Here is an 8,633-nt window from a genome sequence, read left to right on the forward strand (position 1 = left end):
TAAATACTCCTGTCTTTTTCCTCTTCTACAGTGTCCTTGCTATTCTTGATCTATTGCATTTCCATATAAAAGTTGGAATTCTCTTGTCAATTTCCACACAATATATCTTTTGGAATTTTGATTGGGTTTCCATTAACTCCATTTATAAATTTGAGGGGAATTATCTTCACAATATTGAGTTTTCAATATTTCTATGAATATGATAAATGATTCCATTTGTTTAGGTTTTCTTACATTTTTCTAAGTAATATTTTATAGTTTATATGCAGAAGTCTTACAGATCTTTTGTTATTCAAATTTATCATATTTTGATGGTATTATAGTAACATCTTTGTAATGTATCATTTTCAAACTTTTAGTGGCTAATATATATAAATCCAGTCATATTTAAACATTAAGCTTTACCCAAATATCTTGATCAATTCATGTATTATTTCTAATAATTTGCCTATACATTTTTTTTTCAACACCAGCAATCATGTCATCAGCAACACAATACATTTTTTTTGCCAATCCTAGTATCTTTATTTTCTTACCTTAATGTACTAGTTAGGCCCTCCAAAACATCTTTGCTGAAATTCTAAAACTTGTCTTTCGTCTCCTGGAACATTCTAAGCATAACTAAAGTCTGTGAGTGTTTACTCCATTTTCTGGAGCCCCTGTGTGTCTCTCCCTCTTGACTATTATTCTTGGTTTGTGTTAACTATGTCTGGTCTCCTATGTCCCTTAGTGTATTTGATTGAGTAATAAACATTGTTTAGAATAAGTATAAAAGCAGTAGAGGCATTATCCTTTTCCACTGAGCATTTGCCTCATGCAGGGGCTGGGATGCTGGTAATCCTGGCTTGTTGCCCCTCAGTTCCAGGAACAGATGATTGAAAGTTGACTGCAGTTCATGAAGGGGCCTATTTCTTTCGAAACTTGTGGCAAAGAGGAGAGAGAATGATGTGTGATATTCTAATCATGTCAAGGCTCTTTGTTTATTGTTGTTTGTTTTTATTTAAGGGTTCCAGGCATCTTACTTTTATATTCTTTTCAACATTATTTTTTGTTTTAAGGCACAAATCATATATTTTTAGGTTTATTTGTTTTTTGCAATAGACTGAATGTTTGTGTCCCCTCCAAATTCATATACTGAAACCTTCATCCTAATGTTACTCTAGGAGGAGGTAGGACCTCTGGGAGAAAATTAGCTATGAGGGTGGAGCCCTGAGGGAAGGGATTAGTGCCCTAATAAGAAGTGGCTAGAGAGCTAGTTAGCTTTCTTTCTGCCATGAGAGAGTACAATAGTGTCCTTTTATCTGCAGTTTCACTTTCTACAGTTTCAGTTACCTGTGATCAACTGCCATCCAAAAATATTAAATGGAAAATTCCAGAAATAACCCATATGTTGTGATTTCACAACGTTGTTCTGAGTAGTGCGATGAACGCTTGCATGGTCCTGCTCCGTCTTGCTGGAACGAGAATCATGCCTTTGTCTAGCCTATCCCCACTGCATGCCCTACCCACCCTTCAGTCACTTAGTTGCTGTTTCTGTTATCAGATTCACTGTTGAGGTCTTCCAGTGCTTGTGTTCAACTTGCTCTTATTTTATCTAATAACGGCTCCCATGCACAAGAATAGCAATGTGAGCAATTCAGAGGTGCCAAAGAGAAGCTGTGAAGTGCTTCCTTTAAGTGAAAAGGTGAAGGATGAAGATTAATGAGGAAAGAAAAAAAGTCCTATGCTGAGGCAGCTAAGATCTGTGGTAAGAACACATCTGTTAAACTGTAAACAGTATATTGTTACAATTGTTCTACTTTTCAATTAATTATGATTGTTAATCTCTTACTGTGCCTAATTTATGAGTTACACTTTATCAAAAGTATGTATGTATAGGAAAAAACAGCACATATAGAGTTTAGTACTATCACAGTTTCAGGCATCTCAGGTTCTTGGAACATACTCCCTAAGGATAACAGGGAACTACAGTCCACGAAAGTTGGCAGCGTGAAACCAGGAAGGGAGTCCTCACCAGAATCTGACCATGCTGGCACCCTGATCTTGGACTTCCAGCCTCCAGGACTGTGAGGAAGCAATGTCTGATGTTCACAAGCCAGCCGTTCCGTGGTACTTTGTCACAGCAATTTGAATGGAGACAGTCCTTATAACGTCTTCCTCCTTTTGCACCCTCTCTTGCTTTTTTTCTTAGTTATTTTTTCTAGATACTTCAGGATCAAAGAATAGGAGGTTTATATTGCTGTTGATGTGAAATGTAAGAATTGAATGACTTTAGCTTTTATTCCTAGATTCCCTGGACTCCTTTATCTCTAGGGTCCCTGGACTTGTTATCAATTGAGCCTTTGGTTGTTCCTCTAGAAGACAAACTCAGACTGAGCTCCAGAGGCATTAACTGAGCTAAGTCACTTGTAGTTTTAATAATCTATGACTATTTAGTTATTGGTTCAGGGTTCATCATGACAAATGGACTAAGGGTACATTGTGTGAATTCTGTTTCCCATGAGACATTTCCTATCTTGCACTCCAAGTTCGGTACCATTCTTCTCTTCTGTTAAAACTCCAAAATCTTTCACTGAAATGGAAAAGGAAATGACGACATCGATAGCATAGTAACAATCTAAACTGGGCATGTGGCTCCTTCATGTAGTTCTGCTTTCTTTGTGCACAAGTTACCTCCTAAATGTTGAACAGCAGGCGAGGTAATATGGAAGCCAGTGTGCTCCACAGGGGATGGGTGGGCATGAGACATGCCCATTGCCACCTGCTGGACTCTTCCTCCTCAAGAATCAGCTTAGTCCTTGCAAAGCATCACCACCCCACCCCTGCTGGGGCTCCCTGTCTCAATGATGACAGTAGCTCCCTTTGTCTCTGCTCTCTTGTCCCGTCCTCCTCTGTTAAGATAATATTTCCAGTAAAGGCGTGCTGAATTATTATTATTTTTTTCTTACAACTTCTGCCCATGAATTCACTCTTCTGACTTTTTCTCACAGTATTCCATTGGTGTAGCTCTGCATCTTTGTCTTTCGCTTTTGAAAATCGGAATTTATTATTTTAAACGTTTCCCAAAGGTATAAAATGCCCTCAGGTGTTTCACTTCTAAGAAGTGAACTCTTAGAATCTGACAAGTCACCAACAGTCTCCTTATGCCAGTTTAGTCAAGGACCCACGAGTATTTTCTAACCATTATTTGCATTTTTCCATCTCTAAGTGAGCCATGTCGTTTTCATTTTCCCGGTGGTCTTAAGCCAGCCCCCTACTTTAGTGTTATATCTCTCTGGCTCTGGATGTTTGGCAGTGTATCTTCTAGGAAATTAACCTTGGTTTTGCAATAGGAGGTTTGTCTGTTCACGCTAGAACCAAGTTAAAACATTCAGAAAAGGAGAATTTAATTCTCTGTGATGTTTTCTTTCAAAGAGCCTAGAGGTATATTATCGCAAGGCCGTTTCTCTCTCTCTCTTTTCTCAGTTCGTTGGTGTTCATCCTTGCTCACATTGATGTAAGAGCCACTGGGGACTCTTATAGAGCTGCTAATGCCACTTCCTTAGAGAGGACTTTTCTAATCATGTTCTGCAAAGTAGTTTCCCTTCCCATTCTCTTTCTCAGCTCCCAGTTTCTTCCCTTCATGCCACTTGTAATGGTTAGTAGTTTTTTTTTTTTTCTTATTATTTGCTTGCCCACCTCTCTGGACTTCTACACTCTATGAGGGAGTGAGCTACTGTATTCTTGGCATAGAGTGCACTGCTTTGCAACAGGAAATATTCAGTAAATTTTGGTTCAGTTAATTGATGAAAAAAGAAAGGAGTTGTGGAAGGTCAAAGACTCTGTGTGTTTTTCTTGCTTATGATCACTTCTTCCTCTTTTAGCTGCTTGTGTTTAATGGATGCTGGGAGTTCACACACAATGCCCCTGCTCTCCTCCCAGCCTTGTAGTCAGCCCTACAGTAATTTCTCCACAGGGGTTGATGAGAGAAAGAGTGAGAAATCTCTTCAAAAGGAATCCTGATATATCTCCTGTGGAGGTTATGTGTGCACATTTAATGTGGTCCACACAAGAAGAAAATCTGTTGGGCTACAGGCTTGGAAGTGCAGAGGTTAGGGGGTGGTTTCAATGTCATTAACTGATGATGTGATAAAAAAAATCCGTATTATTTCTGTATCTCTGCTTTGTAGTCTTGTGCCAGCTTCCCTGTAGGGCAGGATGTCCTTGTGGTTGTAGAAAGTAGTTTTGGGGACTATGTCCTTTGTTTTTCACATCAGGATGTGTGTGTGTGTGTGTGTGTGTGTGTGTGTGAGAGAGAGAGAGAGAGAGCAAGAGAGAGAGAGCGTGCAAGAGAGTGAGAATAAGAGTGAGAGATAGCACCAGATCCGCAACCACTCAACAAAAGGCCTTTACTTTTCTTTTCTTTCTTCTGTTTTAATCTGATTGTGCCAAATTGGGTTGGTTACATGCCCATCTCTGAACCAGTATTTCCCTATGGCCTTTATTCAAATTTCATCTCAGTAAGGCTTATCCTGACGACTGAGTCTAAAATCCCAAGTCTAGCTTGGTAGCTTTGTTTCTCTCTAGTTCACTTACTGTCATCTAAGCAACAATGCACTTCACTGTTTTTTCTGTTTGTTTGCTGATTTTTCATCATCTTCTTAAGTGCAGAGATTGTTTAACTGTTACAAAATATTTTACATATTTATGGCATACATGAGAGTGTTTGCTGCATGCATAGAATGTGTAATGATGAACTCAGGGTGTTTGGGGTATCCATCACTTTGAGTTTTTATCATTTCCATGTGCTGCTATCTATTCAAGTCCTCTCTTCTAGTTACTTTGAAATATATAGGATATTGTTGCTAAGTATAGCTATCCTAGTCTGCTATCAAACATTAGAACTTTTTTCTTCTATCTGTATGTTCGTACCCGTTAACCAACTTCTCTTCATCCTTCCCTCCCACCTCCAGTTCCATTCATATTGCAGCACAGAGATTTTATCTGTTTTGTTTCCTGCTGTATCTCTAGTCCCCAGAACAGTTCTTGTCTCAGGAGTCATCTAATAAATATTGATTGAATAGATCAATCAATGCCCAAGGACCACTTACTAATGTATTATTATTACTATTAGCACTGTTTTGCAAATACATGGTGTCTAATGCAGTTAGTTAAACTAAATAGAGTTGAATTTACATGAACATGCAGGGGAATTTCATGGGACTGTTGCCTTTGGCCTTTTTAAAGAACAGTTTTATTGAAATATAATTCATATATCTACAGTTCACCCATTTGAATTATGCAACTCAATGGCTTTTGGTATATTCATGAATTGTGTGCCATCACCACAGTCACTTTTAGAAAATTTTCATTGCCTCCAACAGAAACTTCCCACTTTCTAGCTATCATCCTCCAACTTTCCCATCTTCCTCAGCCCTAGACAGCCACCACTTTATTTTCCACCTCTATAGATCTGTCTGTTCCAGGTATTTCATATAAATAAAATAATACAATATGTGGTCTTTAGTGACTGGCTTCTCTCACTTTGCACAATGTCTTCAAGGTCCACCCATGTATCCGTTACATGTTGCATGTATCTGTACTGCACTTCACTTTTTGAAATTGTCAAATAATATTCCAGTGTATGGATATACCACATTTTATTTAATATCCCTCCATCAGTTGATGGACTAGCCTTGGTTTTAAGGCCAATCCCTATCAAGGGGCATGGGTGTGCCATGATTGGCTTATAATCCTCTTGACCCATCCTTACAGCTCCGTGTCAGTCCCTCCACCAGAAGTACCAACACAGGGGGAGGGACAGAATGCACGCCGGTGGTGGACTGCTGGATCCACAGCAACTTGTAAACCCAGCAGATCCATGTGGTGTCACAGAAGCTTCCTTCTCTCCTCCTCCTACCTTTTCATTGTCATATATTTCTCCTTCCCAGTCATTATCGTTATTATTATTTATATTGAAAGGCCTAATGTTGTGGCACTAAAACCACTGTAAAACAGGAGGTAGGCCAGCAATAGAGAGAATTGTATTGGCTCTTTCCTCACTTTAATTTCTTCATTAAAAACATCTCTTGGTTTTCAATGGATACTGAGGTATTACTCTGAAGGACTACAGTAAAGAGAAATCGTCATTCCCCTAGGATTTAAATACTCTCCCAGGGCCGTCTGTTCTTAATTTCCTGTGCATCTGTTGGAAGGCTCACTGGTGCAGAGCCAATACGAACCATGCTATATTTCAAACAAATGCCTTTTTGTTCTGGAGGTCTGTGTATTCTTTTCTCTTTTCCAAGTAATTAAGCCAGTCAGGGAAAAATATTAAATGTCATTTTGTCTATTTGTGTTTCCCCTTTCCTCTCTGATGAGAATCTTCTTCTCATCAAGAATATTTCCAAAGACGACTTTATGTAGTGAATGAGGACATTGTCCACACTTTTTAATTCAGTGAGAGAGGCTTTGAGAAAGCAGCTTGCTACTTGTAGTCCAAGCAAAAATGTGTAAATGGCTTTATTGAAAATCAATATGCTCTTGTGAAGTGCTGTTCATTTTTGAGTTCTTCACAATTTGTTCTTTTGCCCTGATGAGAGTTGTAGGGAGGCTTACAGCTCTGGGTCTCTGAGTTTGAGGTTTTATTTTTTCTTGTGCTTTCTTCCATGAGTGCAGGACTAAAAGATCATTTGGTGTTTTATTTTGTTTACTCTTTGGAAGAAGAGAACGTGTGGCTTCTTTTTCTTCTTTTTGATGACAGGAGTTGAACTGCCACTGAGGAGTGCAGTTGTCACCTAAAATGTAGCCTTATAAGTGAGGTCAAATTTGTGCAGGCTCCCTGGGTGTCTAAGGCTTCATGAAAGTTCCCTTGGAACGCTGTAGACTGTTCTTCTTTAATCGCAGAGGGGAGAGTCAGGCAATGGAGGGTGGATCTCTGTTGGTGTGCCAGGGAAGATGTCTTTCCATATAGAGAAAGCCTAGGTTACTAAAGTTAGGTCTAGTTCTCATCATTATTGTGTGAATATAGACGAAATTTTAATTGGTCACAGTTTTGGTGAAAGATTAGCTGTGAGACTGGATTTGTCAAAATTTATGTGCTGGTTACTGTTTAATGTGGCAGCATCTGAGGAAGATCAGGGTCATTTGTAATGACTTCATTTGATTTGTACAGATGAATTACAGCATTTTTCCTGTGCCTAGAAACTAGATATTTTCTCATAAATTTCCATCAACTCTTTAAAAAGTTTAACCTTCATTTTGAGCCTAGAGATAGCATAAATCTGAACTGTGAGGTATGGGCAACGGTAGATGTGTCACAGCAAGGTCCGAATGAAATAGAGCTTGAGAGGGGGCTCTACGAGAGAGAAGATGGGGAAGTGTGCCCTTGGATAATTTTTTAATTAATCAATGTCCAAGGATCACTTATTTATTAATTATTATTGCTATTAGCAGTGCCTTGCAAATACGTGGCGTTCCATGCAGTTAGTTGAAGTCAATGGAGTTGGATTTACAGAGTGAATGAGACTTGATCCCACATAATTTTAACTTTGGATTAAGAATAAAGTATTTTATGTTTTGGTGTTTTATGTAAGTAGGGAAGCTGGGATAAGCCAAGGTCTAGTTAAATAGTACTGTTTCTTAGCTTTACATTATTTTTCCTATTAAATTCTCACCCTACCTACAGGTAAGCAAATCATATTTACATCTTTGGCCTCATTGTCCACATTCTTTATGCACACTAGTACCTCAGTTTCTTTTCAGTAACTTCTGACCCTGTCCTGAGGGCTTTGAACAATCCCAACAAGCCTTGCTAAGTCCCTAGAGAGAGGCTGTTATTACAGGTATTGCTAACATTCCATACTGTAACTTAAACATTACCTGCTGTACAATTTGATTACTAGTTAATTAGGATTCTGTTTAATTTGATCAGAACCTCTGGAATTAAATCTTTTTATATTAAAAAATTATAAAATTTGATTGTTCCAAGAAAAGATTATTAGAGTGCCAATCAGTGGTTAGAAAAAATTGTCATCAAATAATAAGACTAATCTTATCAACGAATTGGAAAACAGCCAGAAAACCCTGGCAGTCTTAAGATTGTTCTCGGCAAACTCAGAGCCAGTGAAAATCTTTTTAATGGTACCTTGAGCTGACCTTTTGTAGTTGAGATGTTTATGAGAAAGTACTGGCTATGGATTTATTGTCACTATGGATTGAAAATTTACTTGTGCTGATACTTACCTGGCAGGGGAGGTACCATGATCATGAAGGTGTTTTTCCCAGGGCAAGGCTTATCCATTGCACTCCAGATGTGCTGACCCCTGTGATTTCCCCAAATATGGGAAACTCAACTGCATAATTTGTGGTAGTGGGGGAATGCATTCGAGCTCTGCCCTGGTCTCTTAAAAAAAAAACAAAAAAGAAAATTTACTTGTGATACTTAATAAAATAAAATGTAGGCATAACCACCATTGTTTTGGCTCATTCAGTGATATTATTCATTCGCTGATTTGTGTGTGCTTGCTTTTATTTATTTTTGGGCTAACAGAACGAGATGAGATAGGCTAGTTCATTCCTAAAAGGTTTTCTGAAGTCTACTCTGTTGTACCCAATTGAATCATTCATCTGCCAGTGTTTGCGAAATTAGATCA

General features: G+C 38.5%; 1 non-coding gene across 1 annotated transcript; it reads left to right on the forward strand.

The window, feature by feature from the left end:
• Positions 1-8,215: 8,215 nt before the first annotated feature.
• Positions 8,216-8,379, forward strand: LOC118143548 (U1 spliceosomal RNA). Its single transcript, XR_004727741.1, has one exon. It is a non-coding gene; the product is annotated as a U1 spliceosomal RNA (small nuclear RNA).
• The last annotated feature ends 254 nt before the right edge of the window (positions 8,380-8,633 follow it).

This window comes from Callithrix jacchus, chromosome 7 (assembly GCF_049354715.1).
Source record: "Callithrix jacchus isolate 240 chromosome 7, calJac240_pri, whole genome shotgun sequence".
Taxonomy (NCBI): Eukaryota; Metazoa; Chordata; class Mammalia; order Primates; family Cebidae; genus Callithrix; species Callithrix jacchus.